The sequence below is a fragment of the Eurosta solidaginis genome, chromosome 5 (genome assembly GCF_040869045.1).
Source record: "Eurosta solidaginis isolate ZX-2024a chromosome 5, ASM4086904v1, whole genome shotgun sequence".
NCBI classification, from domain to species: Eukaryota; Metazoa; Arthropoda; class Insecta; order Diptera; family Tephritidae; genus Eurosta; species Eurosta solidaginis.
Window position 1 is genome coordinate 88495064 of NC_090323.1, and position 26900 is coordinate 88521963.

Consider the following 26900-nt stretch of genomic DNA (forward strand, 5'->3'; position numbering starts at 1 on the left):
TTAGTTGCTTTACGTTTTTTTTATCATTATTAATTAAAAATGTTCGATCTCGTAAAAAGTCAAACTTAGGCAAGATACACACGAGACGTATCTTCGTAGACGCGTACAAAATATGGCATGCAGCTAAGATCTCTCTACGCCTCAAGATTTCTTGTGCTGTGCGTAATACTTGCCTATGAAGCCTACGCCTCGGGACCATCTTCTCTTAGATTAAATTTCAAAGAAAAAGTTTTTAGTTTTAAACTTTGTTCATAATATTCATGTACATGTCTAATACTATGGCAGTTGCTTGCATACTACTATTTAATTAAAAAAAAAAATTAAGTTGTGAAAAATGGAACCTTGTCACATGCATTCTCAAACAAGGTTGCCACACCATGTTTTCATTTGGGACGAAAAAAACCAGACCTCAAAAAAGGGACTAAATTTTGGTTTTATTGGTGTATAAATAATTCGACAAGCTACTAGAGTGTCGTATTCATTATAAAAAGCAAAAATTGTAGGATATTTCCGTGACTTCCTATATAAAATTTTAATAAAGGGACACTTGGTTTTAGTTCAAACTGCACAAGCAAAAGTAAAGTGTACCTTTAGGTATTACATTTTCAAATTTCTAAGATAAGACTATGTCTTTCACCAAAAAAACTCTGTGATCCTAGTTTTGCTTGATTGCAATTAAATAAAATGTATAGCGCAGTTAGGTTTTAGTAAGGAACGGTTAAAAAATTTGCGTTGTGGCAAACTCATTAAATCGTAAATGAAACTAAGGAATTGTGTTAATGCTATTTTTATAGCTGCTTACTTTTTCTCTAACAGTTTAAATTTCATACCAGATCCTAGATTCAGTAAGTGTGAGTTTTTGAGACTAAAAATTAAGCGTCAACTGTGTAATAACTGAATAACGATCGAAATATCTAACCACTACAAGTCTTTTTTCTGATAAGTCCGTTGTTTCATCAAAAATTAATGGCAATGTGTTTGCCCGAACATTCAACACTTCCCTTTTAAATGCCTCGCCTAAATTATCTCCCAGGTGAAATGTCATTGTTTTGCTACATTTTATTGATAGAGCAATTTTCGTGGTAAGAATTCCATGGAAGCAAATTGAAAATTATATATGGGTAATAGATTTTCGGCAAATTTTTTTTAGCAGTATTTTGAATTTTTGTTTCAGTGAAAAAGAAATAAAAGTATCAAAACCGTGACGAAAAAGAACCAAAATTGAGAAAAAGGGACCAGCGGACCATATGGGGTTGGAAGGGACAATTTTTGGTTCAAGTGGACGGAAGTGGCAACCGTGTTCTCAAATGCAAGCTTCCACATCAAACACATATACATACATATAAGTACTTCGACATTACGAAATACATTATCGCGTTGTGAGGCAAAGTATTGTTGCGTAAAATCTTTTTGACCACCACAATACCACAGATTAGGTATAAAAATTCACAAAAATAATAAATATTTTCGCAAAATCACACCGAATAACTGCAGCCATTGATAACGAATTGACATACAATGACATTGGCAAAAACGAACGTGTATAAAATGTAATGTCAAAGCGTGTATGCACATGGTTGTATTTATACGCACGAAAATGCTTTAAAAACGCATGCAATTTTTAAAATAAAGTTGAAAAAAAAAAAATAATAAAAACTTTAATATAAAACAAGTAAGGAAGGCTAAGTCGCGTGTAACCGAACATTACATACTTAGCTGAGAGCTTTGGAGACAAAATAAGGGAAAATCACCATTCAGCAAAATGAACCTAGGGTAACCCTGGAATATGTTTGTATGACATGGGTTTCAAATGGAAGGTATTAAAGAGTAATTTAAAAGGGAGTGGGCCATAGTTCTATAGGTGGACGCCTCTTGAAGATATCGCCATAAAGGTGGACCAGAGGTGACTCTAGAATGTGTTTGTACGATATGGGTATCAAATGAAAGGTGTTAATGAGTATTTTAAAAGGGAGTTGGCCTTAGTTCTATAGGTGGACGCCTTTTCGAGATATCGCCATAAAGGTGGACCAGAATGCGTTTGTACGATATGGGTATCAAATGAAAGGTGTTAATGATTGTTTAAAACGTAGTGGGCCTTAGTTCTATAGGTGGACGCCTTTTCGAGATATCGACATAAGGGTGGACCAGGGGTGACTCTGGAATGTGTTTGTACAATATGGGTATCAAATTAAAGGTATTAATGAGGGTTTTAAAAGGGAGTGGTCCTTAGTTATATATGTAATACCATGAACAGCGTTCCTGTCAAGATTCCAAGGGCTTTTGATTTCGCCCTGCGGAATCTTTCCTTTTCCTCTACTTAATACGGTAGGTGTCACACCCATTTTACAAAATTTTTTCTAAAGTTATATTTTGCGTCAATAAACCAATACAATGCCATGTTTCATCTCTTTTTTCATATTTAGTATAGAATTATGGCATTTTTTGTAATTTTCGATATCGGATTTAGGCCATTTTTATACCAAGATAAAGTGAGTTAAGATAAGTACGTGAACTAAGTTTAGTAAAGATATATCGATTTTTGCTAAAGTTATCGTGTTAACGGCCGAGCGGAAGGACAGACGGTCGACTGTATATAAAAACTGGGCGTGGCTTCAACCGATTTCGCCTATTTTCACAGAGAACAGTTATCGTCATGGAATCTATGCCCTTACCAAATTTCACAAGGATTGGTAAATTTTTGTTCGACTTATGGCACTAAAAGTATTCTAGCCCTTCTGCTATGTTAGGAAAAAATTACACGTTTGATGTTTTGGGTCAATTTGACCCACTCATGAAAGTTCACCGCTACTACATTTTTTTTAGTAAAACTTCATACAGTTTCATGGGAATGCATTTATTATTTTTTAAAGAAAACATTGTAAATAAATAAATAAAAGATAAATAAATGTATACATAGATGTTTTAGCGGCGGTTTTTGTACACTAAGCTGCTATGTTCCTTGCAAACAAATTTTTGGCACATGGTGCATACCGTTGAATATTTATTTGAATTTTTTGAGTGATGGGAGAAGAAACAACGTTGACATTTTTTATCAGATTCATGCGTGGGAGCAACACGCGAAGGTAAGGCCGCTTCCGTAGATTTATAATTTTCTTGCATGTTCATCTCTACGGACGATATGTGGCTCCATCATTTGCTTTGCAATTTCTTCTAGAAAGTCTGCGTTTATAAAGCTTTTTAGAGTTCCAAGATGGGTTTAATTCTGTCCAATTAACATATGCATTGTATGCCGATATATCTATCATATTTGAAAACAACGCAACTGGCCAACGTTTGTCTGACATTTGCACGTATAATTAGCTACTAGCTGATCAAGTGCATCCACACCAGTTTTAGTTTTATTGTAGTGTAATATTATTTCAGTTTTGTTTTTTATTTTCATCACTTACAAGTGCTGAATGGTGGAGTGAACTCAATGGAACTACAAAATTATATTTTTTGGGGACGTACGACACAATAGTAACATTTCCGTGAATATAAATTGACTATGAAAAACGTTATTTTTTTAACTTCGATAATTTTTTCTGCAGAAAAGCTTTGTTCTTTCTCACAGTTCCCACCAAAGTAATATTTCTGCGAAGTAATTTCATTGCAATTGTACGTGGTAAAAAAATTATCGCATGTTATAGTGTGACCCTTGGGAAGAGCTTCTGAAAGGGAAAGAACAACACGTTCGCCTAAAGAAAGGAAATATAAGATGGTATAATTCATATGTGCATATCACAAAACCTTTTATATAAGTATAATTTAGGTTCATGATAGCAATTACCTTGGTTCCTTTCTGGTTCTGTATTTCTTGTTCGTCCTAAATAAACTTCCATGTTCCAAGCATACTTGATTGTTGCATCACATAGAGTCCATATTTTTAAGCCGTATTTCGCGGGCTTTGACGGACGCACTAACTGCTCATCGATTGTTACATTTTCGTGTAGATGAAAAAATATTTTTAGCTGGCGATTCCATTGATCCCAAACATTTCTTAATGGACCTAGCTTATCGCGTTGTCTTCTTTCCTCCATATCTTGATTCGAGTCGAAACGAAGGCACCGTGATATGTTCATGCATCTTTCCAGACTCATTGTTGCCCGGAAAATTGGTCTGGCATTGTTTTCATCCCACAAATGATGTAGGCTTTCACCGTGTGATTTGAACACTCCAGCCAATATTTGTAATCCTAGGTATGCTTCCAATTCTCTCAAATCTATGTCTTCAATTATCTCCAAAAAGTTCCAATCCTTTGGCATTGCTCATTTCAATAATCGTGTTTTTTACACTCGAAGGAATAAATATATCAAACGATGATTTGATGTCTGTAACCATAGAAATAGCACATTTCGATGGCCCAGGCGAATGAGATAAAATCTGATTACCAGGGATTCTTCCTTTTGAAATTTAAGGTGGTTGATCATGCCAGAGAACACTTTTATCCTTTGACAAATTAGTTCCTAGGTTGACTTCTTCTGTCGCATTACAATCTTCAAGCACAATATCTTCTTCGCTGTCGCTGGAAGAAATGTTTGAATCCTCAGCTTCTTCTTCTGGTGTGGGTACAAAATATTCATCATCATCACTGTCGTCAAAACAGTCCTCTTCATCAGCATTTATAATTTGGTGTATGTCTTCAGTACTTAGTATCTTTTCATGAAAAGCGAATTTTCATAAAAATAAATAAATAAATTATAGCAACAAATGGAAAGAATGTGACTTACCTTCTTTCTCTCAGACATTATGTAAAATATTCCTACAATTATTTTTTATAAAAAAATATAGAAGCTTCTCTCTATATGAAAACAAAATTGTAACTGAGCGATGTGGAAATTGCTCTTTTCATATGTGCCTAAAACGGGGATTCCCAGTTTTCGTAATACTTATGAAGCTATCGATAACCCATAGAAATAGGGCTGGCCATGGTGAAATAATAAAATGTTGGCCAAAATTGTCTAATAAATAATATTCATTAATTTTTGCTTGAAATATGCAATGAGGTATGGCAAAAGTAAACTAAAGCACTAGGTGGGTCAAATTGATCCACCAACGCAATAAGTGTGACAAAAACATATTTAGAACTTTCTGGTAATAATAAAAACTATATATTTTTCAATTAGCATGTTATCCTGTTCTACTTGATGCAGTAAACAAGTGCAAAAAGGATCAGCACGATTCGATAAGATAAACCTAGGAATTTCGTTAGATTTTACTTAAAATTGGGTCAATTTGACCCAAACATAGCAGAAGGGCTAGATGAATTAAATGATACAGGGCGGAACCACGCCCATTTTGAAATTTTCTTTTATTTTTGTATTTTGTTGCACCTTATAATTACTGGAGTTGAATGTTGACATGATTTACTTATATACTGTAAAGATATTAAATTTTTTGTTAAAATTTGACTTTAAAATTTTTTTTTTTAAAAGTGAACGTGTTCATCATCCCATTTTGTAAATTTTTTTTTAGCACACATACAGTAATAGCAGTAACGTTCCTGCCAAATTTCATCTTGATATCTTCCACGACTGCCAAATTACAGCTTGCAAAACTTTTAAATTAGCTTCTTTTAAAATTGGGCGGTGCCACGCCCATTGTCCAAAATTTTCCTAATTTTCTATTTTGCGTCATAAGGTCAACGCACCTACCAAGTTTAATCGCTTTATCCGTCTTTGGTAATAATTATTGCACCTTTTCGGTTTTTCGAAATTTTCGATATCGAAAAAGTGGGCGTGGTTGTAGTCCGATTTCGTTCATTTTAAATAGCGATCTGAGATGAGTGCCCAGGAACCAACGTACCAAATTTCATCAAGATACGTCAAAACTTACTCAAGTTATCCTGTTTACGGACGGACGGGCGGAAGGACATGGCTAAATGAATTTCTTCTTTCGCCCAGAGCATTTTGATATATAGAAGTCTATATCTATCTCGATTAGTTTATGCCGTTACGGATTACCGTTATGCGAACAAAGTTAATATACTCTGTGAGCTCTGCTCAGCTGAGTATAAAAAAGATTCTTTTAATAGCAACAAAAACGCCTTATATATTCCATATATACATAAATTTGTAAGGATTATCTCACTTTAAAATTTAAGCTAAATAATCTAAAGTTTTTTTTGAATCTGAGTCGGGAACTGTGCGTGTGAATGTGCGAATTTTCACCGAGCACCTGTTAGCTGCCCTACTTGGTAAGATTTACAATGGAAAAAGCAGAGTAGCAACAACGGGTAAGGCTGTTGTTTATTTGCGATAAGATATGTAATATTTTCGTGGTTTAATGTTGACAATTTATTTTGTCTAAATTTTTCCTTAGAGTCATGCAATAAAGTAGTATTTATATGACATATTTACGAATTACTTTTTGTGTGTTAACAAACACGCGTGCATACGTTCTACTTCATTGATTTTTCATCACCAACTAAACCACCACCAATAAAGCGATTTTAGTTGTACATGCCAACCTAATATAAACGCACGCAAGTAATTTTCTGTCAAAAATGTCTTATGCACATACAACTTGTATCATGGCGCAACGATACAAGGTGGCATCACGGAACAGCTGATTATAAACTTTTTTATTTGATTTGATACATCAACTTCTGGCGCAGTACGATTTTGACATTTGTCCATCGAATTTACAAAAACAAAGTACATGGAATTTTTATTCATGTTTGTAGGTATGTCACCATGCTGCCACCTGTATCATTCCATCATGACTTGTATGAGAGCAACCCAAATTGAATTTGCTACGTGAAAACCTAACTCGATTTCCAATTTTTGTTCTGCGTGACATTTAGATTTGACGTTTTCACACATGCTTTACATTGTCGCAACGCATGCTTATTTGGGTTAGGGCAAAAAACGTCGGTTGTTTGCGTGCGCTAAAAAACGCAGTGTGGTTTTATTAGGTTGACATGTTACTCACACAGCCAGAGTTTGAAGGCCCCATTAAGCTGCAGACATTGGTGCTTTATCGGTAACCGTATCGGTAACCTTATAACAGCTGATTCGACCAACCTTATGGGAATCAATGCAATCGATTATTGGTGCCGCTAGGGTCGTAACCGTATCGTAGCCAACCAAATGGTTTTTGGTTTACCGTCGTAACGATAAACAGCTGATTACGTTGGGGATACGACTACAGCGATACGACATACGGCACCAATGACTCCCGATTTACTGATACTTAGCATAGACTTGACTCGGCTTGAGAACTGTCACTTACAGTTCTGTTAAATGAATATTGCATGTTATTGATTACTCAAAACTTAGCAACACTTAACTTGTCTTAGAAGTCTGTTGAATTTTGATTTTCTATGTAAATTCTAAGTGATGTTTACATTTTGAGATGCCATTTGTTTGTTTCCATTTCATTTTGATATTTTGTTATACAAATTGACATTTATTGATTATGATGCCAGATTGTATGCGCTAAGTGGATTATAATCAAGACTAAGTTACCAAGTTTACGCCAAGTCAAGTCAAGGCTATGCTAAGTATCAGTAATGGGGCCTTGAATGTTGGTTATCCCTGCGGTAAAGCCAGTACCTATGCTTCTTGTTTGGTTAATAACAATGACACGCACAACAAAACTACAAACATTGCTAGAACATAGAACATCAAAAACCGATAACACAAATTATGCTGTTGGGTCACAGTCTGTTGATGCGGGTAATAAAGGCAAACGTACAAGTATTAGCAAACGTCGTAAGAAGTCAAGCACAGTGGGTTTGTCAGCTGCATCTACGCCAACTTCTGCATCTACATCAGCTTCAACATCAATTTCTGCTTCGACAGTTTCTGCGGTGCAACCTGTTGGTCCTAGGGAGGTGACTGCCGTTCCGCCCCGCAGAGCAATTTTTGTTTCCCCGTTGCACGCTTCATTGACTGTTGATGATTTCAAATTATTTATGCTCTAAACTTAACCTTAATAATTCTAGTGCAGAAGTATTTCAAATTTAACTTCAATATAACTGTGCTAGACCTTTATGTTGATAGTGTTCTTCACTGTTATTTTTGGCTGCAGCATTCTGTGGTGCATTAATACAAGAAAAGGACCAATATAGTGCCAAAAATCTCTATGACCTCCACCGCGGGTACAGCAAAAAAGTAGTCAACAACTCATTCTTTCTAGTCGTTCATTACCAAAATGTCCGTGGTGTACGATCTAAATTAAATACCTTTTTTCTTAACAGTTTCGCTTTTACAGCGCACGTTGTTGCTTTCACCGAGACTTAGTTAAAACCTGACAATTTTAACGCTGAGCTTTTTTCAAGCAACTACGTCGTTTACCGGCGTGATCGTATATCTAGAGCAGGCGGTGTTCTCATTGCTGTGGACGCAAGCCTTTCATCCGAGTTGTTGTTGTTGGACAACACATTTGGTATTGAGTTTATAGCAGTAAAGATTTCATTGCGATGTTTTAGCTTATATACTTGCTGCTCATATATTCCGCCCGGGTCGGATATGTATGTTTACAATTGCCATAACTTAGCTATTCGCAACTTGTACTCTCAGTTGCGCGACAAAGATCGCTTAATAGTTCTTGGTGATTTCAATTTGCCCTCGGTAAATTGGATTAGCTTGAGCGACTCAAACACTTTGACTCCCACCTGTCAGCATGATTTCTTTAACAATATTTTAGACACATCACTCGTACAGATCAACAATGTTTTAAATTGTAAAAACAAGATTCTTGACCTGGTATTTGTGGATGAATCAGTGAGTATTGCTCTTAATCGTATTTCTCCTTTATCTTTTCCAGAAGATCCCTTACATCCTACGCTTGAAATAGCAATTGATATTGTTCAGGCTCCTAAGGTGCTGTGCTTTACAAAATTAAAATCTCGATCACGCTCAAGATGTTTGTATAAAGCAGACTTCATAAAACTCAACGAATTGGTTGCTGCTCATGACTGATTGGATATTTATTCCTGTAACGATATCGACTCATTATTTTACGGTATTCTTGATGGCTTCTTTGAAAGCTGTGTTCCCTTTCGATGTGTTAGTATTGGAACAACTAAACCACCTTGGTTCACAAGACTACTTATAAGACTCAATAACATGAAATCTAGGCTTTATAAACGTGTCAAGAGATTAAGATCTTCTGCCGATTTTTCTAAATATTCAGTCGATCGTTGCAACTTTCATTGTCTAAACCAACAATGTTATAACTTGTACTTAAGCAATTGTAAATTTTAATTTTTCAACAATCCGAAAAGATTTTACAATTTCGTTAATTCTATGAGGAAAACATCTGGTTTTCCAGCTACCTTTTCTTTTGGTTGCAAGAATGCCAGTTCTGATAATGACATTGCGGAATTAGTTGCAGAATTCTTCAAGTGGACATACTAATCCAAACGTTTTCAACCCGGTCAATACTCGTACAACTTGGAAAGTTCCAGTAATTGATAAGAATACTGTTCTTTAGAGCCTGCTAGGTTCGAAACCAATTTTTTTCTCCGGCTCCAGATGGTGTTCCTAGTTGTGTGCTCAAATACTGTGCAGTTAATTCATCTGAGCCAATATATAAATTATTCAAATTATCTTTTTTTAGAGCTTTTCCGGTCAATTTTACATTAATTTAAATTTTTGAATTAGGCTCTTTTGACCATTAATTGTGAAGTGCAAATAAAAGAATTTATTCCACTTTTCCAACCCAACGTTTCGCTAGACTTCCTAGCATCATCAGGGCTGATCTATTTATTTAAAAGACAACAAAAAATAAACAACCGTGAAAAACAATTATAAACCTTATATAAGACACATATTAACAAATTTACTCGTAGCAACTTAAAAAACAATAAGAAACAACACTTACACAATATGTTTAGTTAGGATCTAAAAACTAAAAAATAGTAAGATCATCGTTTGGTATCATCGTCATACTAAATTATAATCTTAATATATAAAAAACACGTGTCACAGGTTTGAGGCCAATGGACTCCTAAACTGCTAAACTACTGAACCGATTTTGAACTTGTTTTGCACCTCGTGTGTAGTTTGATCTAACTTGAAATATCTCAGTTTATAGTCGCAATATTATTTTATTGCAATTTTTTTTATTTGTTTATACGTAATATTTTAATATTATTCTTATTTTTCACACTGCTCTATAATATTAAAACGAAATGCAGATTTTCGTTGCTTTTGAAATTCGGCTTAAAAAATGCACATGGAACACCTAAAGACTCTCCTGTAGTGGCACTCATATTTTCAGGTGTGCGGATATACTTCCGTGTAATTGCTTGGTGTTTAATGAAACAACCTGCTTATCAATAAAAAAATATTATAGCGAATGATATCAAGTATAGCACATCACCAGGCCCGCCAAGGGGGGGGGGTTTGTGAGGGTGCCTGCCATTTAGACGTAATATGACATTTTTTTTAATACAGGAGAGTCTTTAGGTGTTCCATGTGCATTTTTTAAGCCGAATTTCAAAAGCAACGAAAATCTGCATTTCGTTTTAATATTATAGAGCAGTGTGAAAAATAAGAATCTATATATATATAAATGTGTGTTAGTTGGTCGCCGGTGTTTGAAAAGATGCGTCGGCCGATTTTGTTCAAACTTTCACACAAGTTGCGTAAACCTCACGCGATGGTTACTACAGGTACAGGGTCTCGAGATATAGGCCAAAACGTGGGCCAGTGAATGCCTAGACAGTGTTTATACAATATGGATATCAAATGAAAGCTGTTGATGAGTGCTATGGTACAGAGTAATATATTATCCAGAGACGGACTGGGATTGGGATTAGGACTAGGACAGGGACTGAAACTCGGTTATTTTTTGTTACAGCTTTGCTGATGTTTTGAGAGAGTTTGGGAATATAGGTTACACCCAAATATTGCTTAATTTGATTTTCTTTATGTATTGTTGATTGTTGTACTGTTAGATTTTTAATTAGGGCGTGTGGATACTTTTTGTTTTTTAATATTTCGTGCATTTTTTGCAGGTTTTTGTTCCAGTATTGTAGGTCGCTTATGGTTAATACCTTGTTTATTAAATTTTTCGCCGTATTTATTCTATATTTAATTGGTTGGCAAGAATGAAAATTTATAAGACGACCAGATGTTAGGGGCTTTGTGAACCAATTAAAGGACAGACTTCCATTATTTTTGTTTTTGAATATTCTGACCTTCAGATAAGGGATGCTGTAATCATTCTCCATCTCAGTAGTGAATTTTATTTTGTTTTGATAACGATTTATGTTGTCTTGTATTAATTCTGCGTTTTTACGTTTTACTATTACGAGAATATCGTCAACATATTTTACTATAAATTTTACTTCGATATTATGTTTTGGTTTTAGTACATTTATCGTGTTGTGTAAAAGATCGCCTAAAATGATATCTGCTATTTTTGGGGATAGGGGATTGCCCATTGGCATTATATAAGTTTGAGTATATACCTCGTTGTTATAGATAAAATAGTTGTTGTCAAGTAGACAAAATCTTAAAATTTCATGGAATTTGCATCTGGGTATATTAGTCATGGATTTTATATTATCCCATTTATCCATTATTATTTTTATGGCTAGATTAGTGGGAATGATCGTAAATAATGACACGACATCGAAAGACACTAACACTTCATCTTTGCTGATTCGTAGATCAATTAGTCTCTCTTTAAGCTTGAATACATTTCTGATGTTATACTCTTCTCATGCTATATTTTATATTATGTTTCCTACATATTTGGATAGGTAATGGCAAGGTACGTTCATGGATGACGCGATGGGGCGCAAGGGTGTATTTGGTTTATGTAGTTTTGGCAGCCCGTAGAGTCTGGGTGCATTAGCTGCTGAGCATCAGACCTGTAAAGTACTGAATACATACTTGTACTAGTACCAAATAATTACAAGTACTCTCAAGTACTTCAAATCTAAGTACAAAGTATCAGTACTACGGTACTTGTACTTCGAATCCGAAAGTACAAGTAGATACACTTACGAAATACTTGCAAGTACTCCAAAGTACTTTTTCTGATAAAATATGTCACTTTGATTCAGAAATGGAAAATCAAAATATGAGTAAAATTTATATTAGAAAGCAACAAGAAGTAAAACAACATATCAAATAAGTACAAATTGTACAACAGCTAACAATATTAAAGTAGTTTTGCGTTTGCCTTCATTAGTACTAGCTTTTCAAACGAAAAGTCCGTGACTGATTGCCTTCTAGGACTATAAATAATGCCTGCTAAGGAAAATAAACGCTATACTGGGTCGGAGGAAGCTGAGGGTGTATTCATTTTGAGTGATAAGTCCTTCATATGAGGATAACTCTGAAGAGATATTGAAATCTGTTGATGTATCATTAAAATACCTGTAAAACTCTTCTTCAACCATTTTGTCAAAGTTAGGTGATTCTAGGGTGCTGGTTGATCCGCTTCAAAACCGTTCAATACTTATCAAAGTACTTCGAAAGTACTTACAAGTACTTTACTTATACTTCAACAATTCAATCAAGTACCTCGATATTTATACTTGTACTAATTTTTCGAAGTACTTAGGTACTGATACTTGTACTTTTACTGGCACTTTTTCTTTACAGGTCTGCTGAGCTTGACAGTTTTTGTTTCTCTATGGTGGTTATGTGTTTTTGTTTGTAAAGCTCATCTACTAACTTGTTGTTTTTCTTTTGTAGTGTGCTTGTTGGATCCGTTCTCAGTTTTCTGTATGTGCTTCTGTCTTCTAATAGTTCTTCCATTTTTACTTTGTAATCATTTTTGTATATTACAACCATCTTATTACCTTTATCCGGATCTGTTATAACTATATTATTTTTGTGTGTGTTTAAGAATGCTTTGCTTTTGTTGTATGTTTCTAAGATAAATTTTTGGGCTGAGTTATTTTATGTTTCGCTTAAACTGGAGAATCCTATTGCTGACTTTGTTTCTTGCCATTTCTTTTGCATTTCGTCTCCTAAAGCTTGAATTGCTTGCTCAATTTCTGCTATTGTATTAATTGCTGAGAAGTTTGTTTTTGTGGTTGGTCCCTAACGATAAAAGCCATTTCACGTCTTCGGGAAAATGTATTTCGGTTTTATTTACGAACCAGTTATTGGTTATTTCTATTCCTAAGTTTCGTAGTTGTTGCGCTTTTAGATTATCTATATTTCTTGTATGTACTTTTCGTATTTCGTTTGCTATTCTTTGACAACAAAATTTTTGTTTATTTATAAAAGCTGTAAAATCACTGTCGCTCCAATTATCTATGGAATCTGCCACTTTTACTTTGATTTGGAAGAAATCATTTATTATACATTTGCACAAAAAAGGTAGTAGATTTAGTATCGCGAACTATTTCAACTATTTCGAAAACATCTGAGCAAATAATTACATGTCAACTTCAACTTCAACACATGTGTAGCCCTATATTATCGCGCTGCCAGCATGGTTTTATTCGCGTAGATCAACCACTACCAACTTGCTAGAGTTCACTTCTTTTGTAATGGATGAATTTTTAAACAATAGGCAAACGGATGTGATCTATACCGACTTCAGTAAATCGTTTGACTCTGTCAATCATGAGCTTTTAGTTAACAAACTTGATTTACTTGGGTTTCAGAAGCATTTACTTGTATGGCTCGAAAGCTATTTCGCGAATTGGACTCAAAAAGTTTTGTTAATAAACAGTCTTTTAACGTTGTTTGATGTAACGTCGGTGTGCCTCAGGGTAGTCCATTACTTTATACCTTTTTTATAAATGACTTACCACAATCTTATACATTACCGAACTCTTATGTATGCGGATGATGTTAAACTTTGCTACTCATAGTTGCCTTCGGAGTCTTCCCGCGTGGAGTTTCTTCAGGCAGGCTTGGATTCATTTTAATGCTGGTGCAAACTAATGACATTTCACTGAGTGAAGCCAAGTTTGACGTCGTATACGCCAAACAGCACGTCTTTGGAGCGTATATCTGTTATAAGTGATGTGGGCGTTCTGTTTGATCCAAAATTGACTTTTAGTACGAATATTTCATCAATGGTAAACAGAGCAACGGGTATACTCGGTTTCGTGAAGCGATGGGCTAAGGAGTTTAATGATCCGTATCTGACTAAGACACTCTGCACATCGTTGGTACAACCAATCTTGGAGTATTGTTCGTGTGTTTGGTGCCCAGCGTATCAAAATTTATAAAGCGTATTGAGTCGGTACAGAAGCAATTCATTATATTTGCCCTACGTGGTCTTAACTGGGATTCAAGGGAGCATTTGCCACCATATAGAAATAGGCTTCTCCTTATTAAATTTAGCAAATTCAATAGAATTGATTTAGAGTCCAAAGTAGGGCTGGTTAATAGCAATGTTTTAAACGCCATGCGAAACTTAACGTATGAAAAGGTTAAGTTAAAGTTAATTAATAAGTGGTATGACAAAAAGTTCTCCAACATGAATAAATATAAATTAGAACTTTATAAACTAGCTCAAATATCCGGAGAATGGGATGAATATAGAAACATAAAAAAAAATATAAGAAGCTGCTAAAAATTAAAAAAATAAGCATATGGAGAATAACATACAGATGAATAGTAAAGGTAATAAAGCGATGTGGAAATATTTGAAATTCGCAATAAGTAGGGTTAATGAAGACTCTTCTTTCAAGAAAATTTTGATAAACGGTACAGCATATATGAATGAATCTGAAATTGCTAACAATCTAAACAAATATTTTGCTGATAGCATTGAGGATATTTGCAATAACATAGAAGAATTTTATACAGAAGTAAATTTTCCTATTCAGTTAAATGGGATTTTCAAATTTGTAAAAGTTAGTACAGATGACGTCATCAAAATCGTCCTGACGTTTAAATCTATGCGAGGTGGTAAAAAGCTGTTATCAGATGGTGTTCTTAAAGACATGATATCATATCTGGGATACTTCTATGCGCAAATCATACATGAAAGTTTAAGTAGTGGCATAGTTCCGGGTATTTGGATAACGTCTACCATTGTGCCAATCGAAAAAGTTAATAATACAATAAAAGCAGAGGAGTTACGTCCGATAAATACACTGGCCAGTGATGAAAAGATTTTAGAACTTGTGGTAAAAAACCAGTTGGTTCAATACTTGGAAGAAAAAAATATACTCATACCTCAACAATCAGGATTTAGAAAAAAGCATTCCTGTGAAACAGCTTTGAATATGGTTTTAGCTGAATGGAAAGAAGAACTTAATAATAAAAAGGCGATAATAGCAGTTTCATTGATCTTAAAAGAGCCTTCGAAACTATAGATAAAAAATATTATTAGGAAAATTGGAAGGAATTGGTATTAGAGACGTTGAACTGGATTGGTTTAAAGATTTCTTAACAAATCACAAACAAAGAACAGTAATTGGTTTGAAAATATCAGACGAAGTGGATGTTAAGATTGGCCTACCACAAGTCTCTGTTCTTGTACCAATTTTATTCAGCATTTATATTAATGATATAAATTCTGTTTTGAAATTCAGCTCTATAAAATTTTTCGCTGATGATGCTCTTATTTCTATAAATGGCAAAAATGAAAATGATATAAGAATCAAGTTACAAAGTGACTTAAACGCACTTTATATCTGGCTGTGTACTAAAAAAAATAAAATAAATGTAAGGCGCGATAACCTCCGAAGAGATCTAAGGCCGAGCTTCTCTTCCAATTTGCGTCGTGCTCCTCCTGATTTTACCTACAAATTGGCCGGACGGGACCTTCATGTTTTATGCCGACTTCGAACGGCATCTGCAAGGCAGATGAGTTTTCACTGAGAGCTTTTCATGGCAGAAATACACCGGAGCACTTGCCAGTCACTGCCGAGGGGCGACCCCGCTTAGAAAAATTTTCTTATAATTGAAAAAACTTATTTCCAAAATTTTGATGTTGCTTTGCCCGGGAGTTGAACCCAGGGCATATGGTGTGATAGACGGAGCACGCTACCATCATACCACGGTAGCTGTGTACTAACAGAGATAAAATTAATATAGAAAAAACTTAATACATTCTTATTTCAAGAAAAAACATTGCTAATTTTGAAACTATTACAATAAATAATATTGAAATAGAAAAAGTAAATATTTGGGTGTTCAGATTGATTGCAAATTAAAATTTGATGCCCATGTTGACCAAAAAAATTATGGTTTATTCAAAGAACTTGTAAAAACTTAAGTAATTATTACAAAGTAAAGGTTTATAGATCCATAGTTGAGCCTTACTTTATTTATTGCTCAACAATATTTTTTATTATGAAAGATTCGCAAATTGATAAGTTGCAAAAAATGCAAAATAAATGCGCTTTATTTTAAGCAAACGTTATGATACTCATATAAAAGACATGCTTCTAACTTTAAATTGGATGTGCGGCAAATAACAAATATTCTTCAATACAATGAAATTTATTTATAATATAACCCACTCAGCATTTAGGTGATAAAATTTGGAATTTCCCTACATATCAATACAATTTCATTACGTTTTCTGACTAAATAATGAGTTATCATAAAATTGAACAAAAAAATTATCAAATATGAATAATTTTGATGATCAAAAACTGAAAGTCATTTTTCAATCACATTTTGTAATCATATTTGAATCAAATGTGTTTACTTTAGGTGATCAAAAATTTTATTCATTTTTCATTCAGTTTTCTGAATCTTTTCTGACAATCTTTGTTGACTGAATAATGAATTTTATACTTGTTAAAATTTTACTTTTCATTGAAGATCTTATTCTTTTCACATACACATTTTTTCAATCATGAAGTTCAGAAAAAATATATTAAAATTTTGTTCTTCAAGACAAGAAATCATGTATATACTGCTCCTAACAAAAGATGTCCCCAAGCATTCCTCCACCATCGGCTTCCCTGAAAATACAAATTATACCATTAGACAATACAAAGGTTATGAACTATTTGAACCCCAATTAAGTGAAACTCTCTTGACATATGTACCTGGATATGGCTTCAACATGCCGTACCAGATCGTATTTTAAGATGTTGACGATCATAGCTGATGCTGGATGTTGTAGTCGCAGGTGTATATTGGTCTAGTTTGTTTGCGAATTACCTTTTGTTCAATAGCTCACTTCCGCATGCTTTCTTCCCCTGATGTAATAGGATTACTATGTAGTATCTTATTTTGTATGAGATATGAAGAATAAATGTATGATAATCGCATTCCAAAAATTATTCAAAAATCTTAACCAAAATAATTGAAATATGTTCACGAATATGATCAGAAAATTACTGTGAAAAGCAGTCAAATATTACTCTAAAACAATTAAAGCCCAATTTTACAATGATATCAAATATGAACAAAAAGCGTTTCGAAATATGAATCATAAATGATTATTCAAGAATAATCACATTTATGGTACATTTTTCTCCCGACGATACGTTAATTTTCGAACAGAAAATGCTTCTAAATTTGAACGTTTTTAATCATTTTGGGGTATGATATTTGAATAGTTTTTGATCAAAATTTTCAAAAAATGCTGGCTGGGAAAGCACGAAATTTTACCAGAGTATCTCCGAACAGGTATTACATTTAATTACGAGGTCCATGATATAAATACAAGGCAGAGAAATAATTTTAAATTGCCAAATTATAAAACAGAATCGGAACAAAATAGTATTTTTTACAAAGGGTTGAAATACTTCAACGAACTACCTGAATATATAAAAAATTGTGATAGAAACTTATTTAGCAGCCGGTTGTATGACTACACCAAATCTAGGCCGATTAAATGATATAATCGTTGAGATTTAAATGCATTAGGATACATGTGTCATAATTAAATTTTTTTTTTTTAATTTAAAAATTTAGATTAAGTACACATTGTTAATTAATGCAATCATATTTTTAAGTTTTGAACTAGGCTCTTAGAGTCGTAATAAATAAATAAATATATATATAATAAATAAAATATATTAATCTGCCAACTTTAGAAAATCGTAGAACTTTACTAGGGGTAATGTTCATTCATAAGCTTATTATGGGCGAGATTGACGCCTCTGATATTGTTAGTCGACTAAATTTTGCTGTTCCTGGTAGAACGTCCAGGCACTTTGTGCCTTTTCATTTATCGCTTTGCCGGCAAAATTTTGCCAAAATAATCCACTGCGTAACTGGTGTACAACAACTAGTATAACTGCATCAGCTTTGAATGTTCGTTTACCGCATTGCATAATTCAATACCCTCACGTCTGGCCTGATATTTTGTACTTTCTTTCATTTGTATGGTAGAATTTAATATATACATCTGTATTTAAGTATTTTTAATTGTAACATTAATTTATGCTAATATTGTCTTAGTAATCGACCGCTTTGTGTCGATGTCGACTTTAATCCAAATAAATAAAATAAAAATAAATCTTTTTTTTTTTGTTTATGATATGCTTATAACTTAAAAAAGTATTCCAACATTCTAAAAATTAACTAAATACTACTATGTATGTATGTGTCGTATAAACATGTGCACATACTAAATTATTATTGGCTCATTGCATTTCAAGACACCCGGTCCGCACAGGACATGATTTTTGATTTCGATGAAATTTTAATATGTTGTTCTTTGGTCAAAATAATGAAACACGTGTATCTTTTTTTTTTGCCACAATAAAAAAATTTTTTTTTTCGGATTTATCGGCAATTGAATTCCATAAAATGCAGTCGGTATTTTATTCACCTATTTTTTCAACTGTCAATAACTTTGTCAAAAATTAACCGATTCTCACGATTTTTTATTTGAAATGTTCGTTATTATATTTTTATATAACTTTATAAACAATAGCATATATTTAAAAAAAAAATTTGTTTATTATTTAGTAAAAATTTCAAAATAAACCTACAATGCTGTCACAAGAGTCTTTGCCAGGCCTTGTTACAAAATCACTGTAATTCTGAAAAATAACAACAAATGAATGTTTTTAATAATAAATGTGATATTTTAATTAATTTTAAGCATTTGGCATTGATCGCCTTGTATGCTGATATGTAATGCATTAATATATGGGGGGAAAAAAGATTAATATTCAAAAATTCATATTTCGAAAACAACGAGCGCTGGCCAATGGATATTTACCCAAGTTGAAACATAAATTGCTCACTCGATATAGAAAAAGTTTAAACAAAAAACAGTGACCATTTTTTTTTAATATTTTATTTTTTGAAAAAAAGTCATACATTTTTACTAAATACTAGAAAAATAATTTTTTTGTATCTATATGCAATTGTTTATAAATTTATATAAAACTGAAAGTAATAGCGAACATTTCAAAGAAAAAATCATGAGAATCGGTTAATTTTTGACAAAGTTATTGTATGCTGTAATGCATTGCATCAATAAAAGGCGGGAAAATTGTTTAATATTCAAAAATTCATATCTCGAAAACAACAAGTTTCGGCAAATAGGCATTTAGCCAAGTTGAAATATGAACTGTTCACTCAATATAGAAAAGTTTAAACAAAAAAAGTAACGTTTTTTGAGAAATTAATTTTTGAAAAAAGTCACAAATACTTACTAAATACTAACAAACATTTTTTTAAACTATATGTTATCCCTTACAAAGTTATATAAAAGTATGTAAATATAATAACGAACATTTCAAAGAAAAAATCATGGGAATCGGTTAATTTTTGACAAAGTTATTGACAGTTGAAAAAATAGGTGAATAAAATACCGACTGCATTTTATAGAATCCAATTGCCCATAAATCCGAAAAAACAATTTTTTGAGGCAAAAAAAATACACGTGTTTCATTATTTTGACCAAAGAACAACACATTAAAATTTCATCGAAATCAAAAATCATGTCCTGCGCGGACCGGGTCTCTTGAAATGGAATGAACCTATTGAATGGGTGAGTCTGCCGGCACTTTATGTTTCTTACGAAATTTTGGATGCCGAAAATTTTTATTCAAGGTGAAGTCTCTGGATTTACATCGTTAGTATGCATATTACGGCAATTGTTATATTAAAATAAAAAATTTATTCAAATAATTGTACACACTTAGCGCACCAGAAGGAAATGAGTTTATACAAGCCAGTCAAATGGGAATTTCCTTTTTTCTATTGTTACTATCTAATAATGTAACGATCGCAGAATTTGTACAAAATGATGCTTTTTTGTTTAAATAAAAAATGTAAGCGCGATAACCGCTGAAGAGATTTTAGGCTGAGCTTCTCTTCCAATTTGCGTCGTGCTCCTTTTAATTCTTCCTACAAATTGGTGGGACAGATGGCTTTTCATAGGGAAGCTTTTCGATTATTGTACGAGTGGGCCGGTGCTCATCTTGTCTTTTGAGATGTTTGAAGCTGCCTTAGACTGCGTTGCGAATAGGAGGCGTTCACAGCACGGATGGCCACATCCAAAACTGTGGCAATATTTGACGTTAGATGACAGCAGTGGTCGAGCTGCTTTGCGAAGATATTGCTGGGGCAGGTACTCGGTACTACAGGTCTTTGAGCGGAAAAGGTTGACCACAGCCCTCAATTGTGGATGGCGTTTAAATGGAGTGATGCTGGAGTGTAGATTTGAGCTGAAATTCAAACGAAGATTGATAGTGATATCTGAATGGAAATTGAAGCAAGAATGAAGCGCAAAGGTGGCTCATACCGTAAGTCAATGTAGTGCGGTTTTAAGCGGTGTCGAAGCGAAGCAGTTGGTTCCCTCCTGCACTGCGGAGACATTGCTGAGGCAGGTACTCGGTACTACAGGTCTGTGAGAGGAAAAGGTTGAACACAGCCCTCAATTGTGGACGGTGTATAATTGGAGTGGAAATTGGAACGAAAATTAGTAAGATAATTGGAGCGAAAATGAAGCGCAATATGACTCATAGAATACGTCAACGTAGTGCGGCCTTAAGCAATATCTAAGCAAAACCAGTTCGTCGTCAACAATGTATCATACATTGTTGTGGCACGGCTGGGCAGAAAAGGTTGGCCACATTCCTAAATTGCTACAAAACACATATCTCATGCTGATTACTGCGTCAAGTCAGATATTGAGATAACAAAAATCAATGAAAGAGGGATACTGAGACAAGCATGGAACTCCCGGTGGAGTTGCTCATGTTGCGAAATTTCATACATCGATTAATGAGATGGTCTCCTGCTTGGCAACAGACACATTTTGATTTGGAGGTGACGAAAGCTTTTGATTTGCTTACCTTCGAATTGGGAATGTGATTAGCCACGTCAGGGGAGCGCTTATTCCAACTCTCGAGAAGTTGACAACGATGGCTTAGATTAGTGTAACACTTTTCAAACGATGGGAGTTCTTTAAATTCTTGGCGTTCATCATAAGCCTTTTTTGAGTCAGCATCTAACCTGGTTAAAATAATATCAATTAGCAACGCTTCCATTATGTCCTTCTCGGAGCCAATCGATAATAAAGCCCCTTTAATAGAAGCAACGTTGTCGATAAGTGATCGCAAAGCGAAGTGATCGCCTTTATTCATTGATGGCAACGTGTGCAGAATCTTTATATGTTCAATAAAAATTGGGGTTTTATTGTCAAAGCGCTCTTTTAGTCTTTGCAGCGCTCGCTGATAGTTTGCTTCTGTAACGTCAAATGGTTCAATTACTGCTCGCGCAGCCCCCGACAAGCAATCAAGAAGATAATTAAATTTGTCAATTTGTTATAAGGACGAGTCCTCGTGTACCAACGACTCAAACGTATGTATAAATCGAGAATATTCTGTGTACTTGCCGTCGAATTTCGGAAACTTTAATTTCGGCAAGCGATGTGAAGAACGCGAAGGGGTCGTTGTATTAAAATAGCTTAATTCAGCGCTGCTTGATCGACGTGCTTTGTTCAAGAATCCTAATAATTTTGACTTGGTCGTGATGAAGAGTTCCTCTAAATCACTGCGGCCATTGTCTGTAAAGCAAAGTTTTTCAATTTGGGTTTGCATATGACATACTTGCTTGAAATATTATTCCAATATTTGCAATTGGCACTCTATAATCGTGGCGTCAGCTGTAGCACCTTCCCTTTCAATTTTAGTTTTAAGGTTTGTGATATTCCGCTTCATTGAACTGCGTTGTTGACGCAGCGGTGGCAATTCCACCGATGTATCATTGGTATCATCGTCCGTCGGCATGTTTCCGGCTTTTAGATCTCAAAAATTGTGTGTTGATTCTTGTTTCCTCAAATTTATTTAATTTGCAAACTGCTTGTTCCCGTATGAAGGTAAAAAACAAACGTGCACACGGACTGAAGCCAAAGTAAAGCACCAAAATATAAAACGGAGATATGGTGTAATATTTTTCGCTGAAAACAGTACTTTTCCTTTTATATGCAATCTGCTTATTACCGTATTAAGCAAAAACAAACCGTGCGAATGCGACTGAGGGCAATGTAAAGAACCGCAATATAAAACAATATGCTTACGATTATGTGCGTAGGCTGTGTGTATTATACCAATGTAGCACTAATTACGATATGTATACGAGAACATGTACTGCTGTGTATATTAAAATTTGAGGCTCCAAACTGTTCTCTTTTCCGTGTACTCCAATTTGTTTGTGTTCTTGACGGCAGCGAGCACCTTTATATGTATAGTTGTATTTGTTTTTTATAACAAAATGCTTGCTTCACCGTCCTGTCACGGTCGCCAATGTTTCTTGTGAATAAAAAAGAGACATACGATTTAAGAATACACGAACTTTATTGAAGCAATGTACGAAAACGACTGCCAGCAAATTACAATGATAAAGAAGAAAAAATGAATAGCTTAAAGCACAATAGGCCAACCAATGCTGCTTGTGATTGGGAATTATCCCCGGCCATGGCGTTACCATACTATACCTAACATTTGTGACCAGTCAATTCCGACTGAACAATCACAATAAGGGTGTGTTGATTTCTCAACCATTTTGCGGCACCACCCATATAAACAGCGAATTTGCATTTTTGCAATTCAGTCCTCGCAGGTGAGCCAGAGTGGTTGTCTTTTTAAAGACAAAATTAGCACTCCGGGTAGCTAGCTGAGTGGAAGGGGCGCTGTTCATGGCGCGGGTCACCCCCCACCAGAGTTGGTCGACGCGAGTGGTGTCTTTGGACTATCCTTCCCTCCGTCGCCCACCCTGATGTTGAGCGGCCCGCTGCCTTAATGACCAAATAACCCCCCTCCCCCGCAGCTCGGACTGAGTGCAAGGGGCGCTGTCATGGCGCGAGTCACCCTTCACCTGGGCTGGACGACGTGAGTGGTGTCTTCGGACTATCCTTCCCTCCGTCGCCCACCCTGGTGTTGAGCGGCCCGCTGCCTTTATGACCAAATAACCCCCCTCCCCCGCGGCTCAGACTGAGTGGAAGGGGCGCTGTCATGGCGCGAGTCACCCTTCACCTGGGCTGGACGACGCGAGTGGTGTCTTCGGACTATCCTTCCCTCCGTCGCCCACCTCGGTGTTGAGCGGCCCGCTGCCTTAATCACCAAATAACCTCCCTCCCCCTCAGCGCTGGGTTTAATAGGCTGGCCGGAGCGGAGGAACCACTCCCTCTAGTTATCTGGGGAGAAGAGGGTGCGGCCTTGGCGCGAGTCACCCCTGCTGCACCAAGATGACGCGAGTGGTGTCTTCGGACTACCCTTCCCTCCGTTGTCCTGGTCTGGTAAGGAATGACTCGCCGCCCTAACGACCGCACGACCCCCTCTCCGCAACTCTGGTTTCGGCCGTGAGCCGATGCGTGCACGCAAGGGGCAACCGATGTGCCATTAAGGTGCACTTCCCCTCCGCAACGGGTCGACCCGCGGCGTCTCGGCTGGTACAACCCCACCGCCCTTACGCACCTTCTACTAGTGTGCAAGTAGGGAGGCGGGGGTGTCCAGCGGTGAAACCAGCACTAACCCGAGTCCTCGCAGTCTCTTCCGCAGGTGACCGACCGGTCTATTATCGATTCTGCCGAAGACTGACGATCCCGCCGATACCGTCAACCGACCCCGCCCGGAACGAGCCGCCGCTGCCCAGGCAAACACCATCGCTAGCCTAATTCCCCTCTCTTCCCGGCCCTGGTACGCGCTCTGTAGCCCACCGCCGCAGCCGTAGCATCGTCGCCCCTCTGGTGCCGCTGCTGCTTCCATCCCGCCGGTGCTACGCCGACCGTTGGCGTCCGCCATACTACTGCCGTGCACATCCCGCTTTGCTGGTGCCGCCGCTGCCCCACTAACCGTTGGCCGTTCGCCATCCTACCGCCGTTAAGCCGCTGCATCCGTCACGCCGCTGCTACGCCGACCGTTGGCCGTCCGCCATATTACTGCCGTGCCCATCCCGCCTTTCTGGTGCCGCCGCTACCCACTAACCATTGACCGTTCACCATCCTACCGCCGTTAAGCCGCTGCATCCGTCACGCCGCTGCTACGACGACCGTTGGTCGTCTGCCATCTTACCGCTGTTAAGCCGCTGCATCCGTCCCGCCGCTGCTGACGACCGTTGATCGTTCGCCGTCCTACCGCCGTTAAGCTGCTGCATCCGTCACGGCGCTGCCACGACGACCGTTGGCCGTCTGCCATCCTACCGCCGTTAAGCCGCTGCATCCGTCCCGCCGCTGCTACGAAGACCGTTGGTGGTTCGCCATCCTACCGCCGTTAAGCCGCGGCATCCGTACCGCCGCTGAAACACTAGCCACTGACCGCTTGCCATCCTACCGCCGTTAAGCCGCTGCTTCTATCCCGCCGCTGCTTCTATCCCGCCGCTGCTTCCGTACCGCCGTACGACCGCCGTTACCCGACCGTTCAACCGCCCTACCGAACCTCCTCTACTCCAACGACCGTTAGCCGCCGCTCCGCGCCCCCGCCACCTTGCGACGGAAATCTGCTGTCCGCCTAATATCTCCAGCCGTGTGTGCGTGTGTTCGTAACACATAAATATCGTGTATTTATTCAGTAGGGGTTTGTGGGACTTTTACTCGACTCTGGATTGACTGAGCGTTACCCCAGCCTTAGACAAAACCCACCTCATAACATTACCGATCTCTCTCATCAGCTGATTGACCTCATAGCTGTATTTTCTTGTAAGTGTTACCAGATCACTTACACGCACCATATACATATGTGTATATTTTGTTAAGATTCAAACAGTAAGCCCCTTTCCGTGAAAGTAGGCGTGGTCCTTATACGGTTTTGATTGGATCTATATATGTGAGATGGTTACCCTGAACACCGGTCGAATCTAGCATCACGAAAACAACTGTCAGCAGTAACTCGTGTAAAGAGAGAGATTAGCTGAAGAAAAGTTGACGTAGACAGCAGCAAGTTTAACACCAATCTTCGTTCGTTCATTTTTTATATTCATTTTAAAATGGAAATACATTTTCTTTATTAATTAAATCATTTTAATCTATATGCACAATATTGAACAACAATAAACTATTCATTGTTTACATGGGGGCTCAACCAATTGAATGTGTTTGACTGGAATATTGTTGCGTTCAATCCAAAATAGTGGAGTCAAAAGCAGCAAAAGGAAAGCAGAACAGCCGAAGAAGACAGTGACAGCAATGATGCCAAAACGTGGGTTTTTCGCCCATTCGTGGTTTTTTCAACAAAAAATTAGCTGAATGGGAAAAAGGGACTTCCGCAATCCAGCAGAACAGAATGTGGGTGGGTAGTTTCGCTATGAATAAGTTTTAATTGCTCAGTTGAGCAGTTGTGTCATGCGAACACACCCTTATTGCTTATAAAATCATATGAATGTTTTACTCAACTTGGCTACTCTGTTGCGAATTTTTATTTGTGCTTTTAAAATGCAAGTACGTTTATCTCTTTTTAAAATATAGTTTACGCCTACATATCTGTTGGTTGAATTTAATGAAAACTCTTTGAAAGTTAGTTTCATGGCGGAATCGTATAAGGTGACGGCAGCGCGACATAAATACATAGAAACAAACAAACACAGTGGATTTTGCTTTTGTAATTCTCTGGTTTGATGTCAAAATCGAACTGCGCCAAACGATTTAATGTTAAATCAAACGAAAAAACTAACACACCTGTATTGTTCCACCATGGTCAGTTTGAAAAAACCGAAGCTGTTCACAAATCACTCGACATTTAAATAAATTCCAGCGAAAATATGTCCAAACGAAAGCATTTCCAACCTATTTGGATGAGGGAATTTGGAGAATGGCTTATACCAGTAAAATATTATGACTTTAAAGCATTCTATACCGTTAACATTAAACAGCATAGTAAAGATAAGAACTTCTTTTGTCTCAAGAAATATCAATTGTATAAATTTTGAGGTAACGAAAAAACATGTACAACTTTATAAAGCCAAATACAAAAAATTTCAGTTTATGTGAAAAAATTTGTTCTAAGTTACAAATAAATAAATATTTTCCTATTCACTAAATTTTCCATTTTTATTGCAATTATTTTTTTACATGTCCATATATAATAAGGATCATTTATCTTGGTGGGTAAAAGTGAGGGTTTTTTACTCGAATAAGGGGAAAAATAGGTAAATGAATCCAATTTCGTGGGTTTTCTTTTCTTTACGAGCCCATTTAGGAAAATTTTTTTTCTAATTGACCTACTTTTTTTTTAAACACCTTAAGTAGTGATATAACTTTTAGACAAGGTATCGATACCGGTACTCATTTAAAATAAACGGATCAAAGTATCGAACCTAGTACACGATCATAAAAATGACTTATGTACTTTCCAAATTTCAATAAAATTGGTCGATTTCATATCGACTTATGGCAATAAAAAAAGTGTTTTTAGTTAGAAAAAGGGCGAGCACTCCGAATGTATTTCTGCCACGAAAAGCTTCTCGGTAAAAGTTCATCTCGTCCCCACAATTAGTAAGGAAAATAAAAACTAGCACGACGCTTATCGGAAGAGAAGCTCGGCCTAAATCTCCTCTGAGTTAAATCGGGTCAAGTTTTTTTTTATGGCAGGAAACATTTTG

The 26900-nt window shown here is 36.3% G+C and overlaps 1 protein-coding gene across 2 annotated transcripts in view; it reads right to left on the bottom strand.

The window, feature by feature from the left end:
- LOC137233596 (IQ and AAA domain-containing protein 1-like) overlaps positions 1-26900 on the bottom strand; it is a 535768-nt gene that overhangs the window by 181116 nt on the left and 327752 nt on the right. The gene's annotated exons all lie outside the window — the stretch shown is intronic.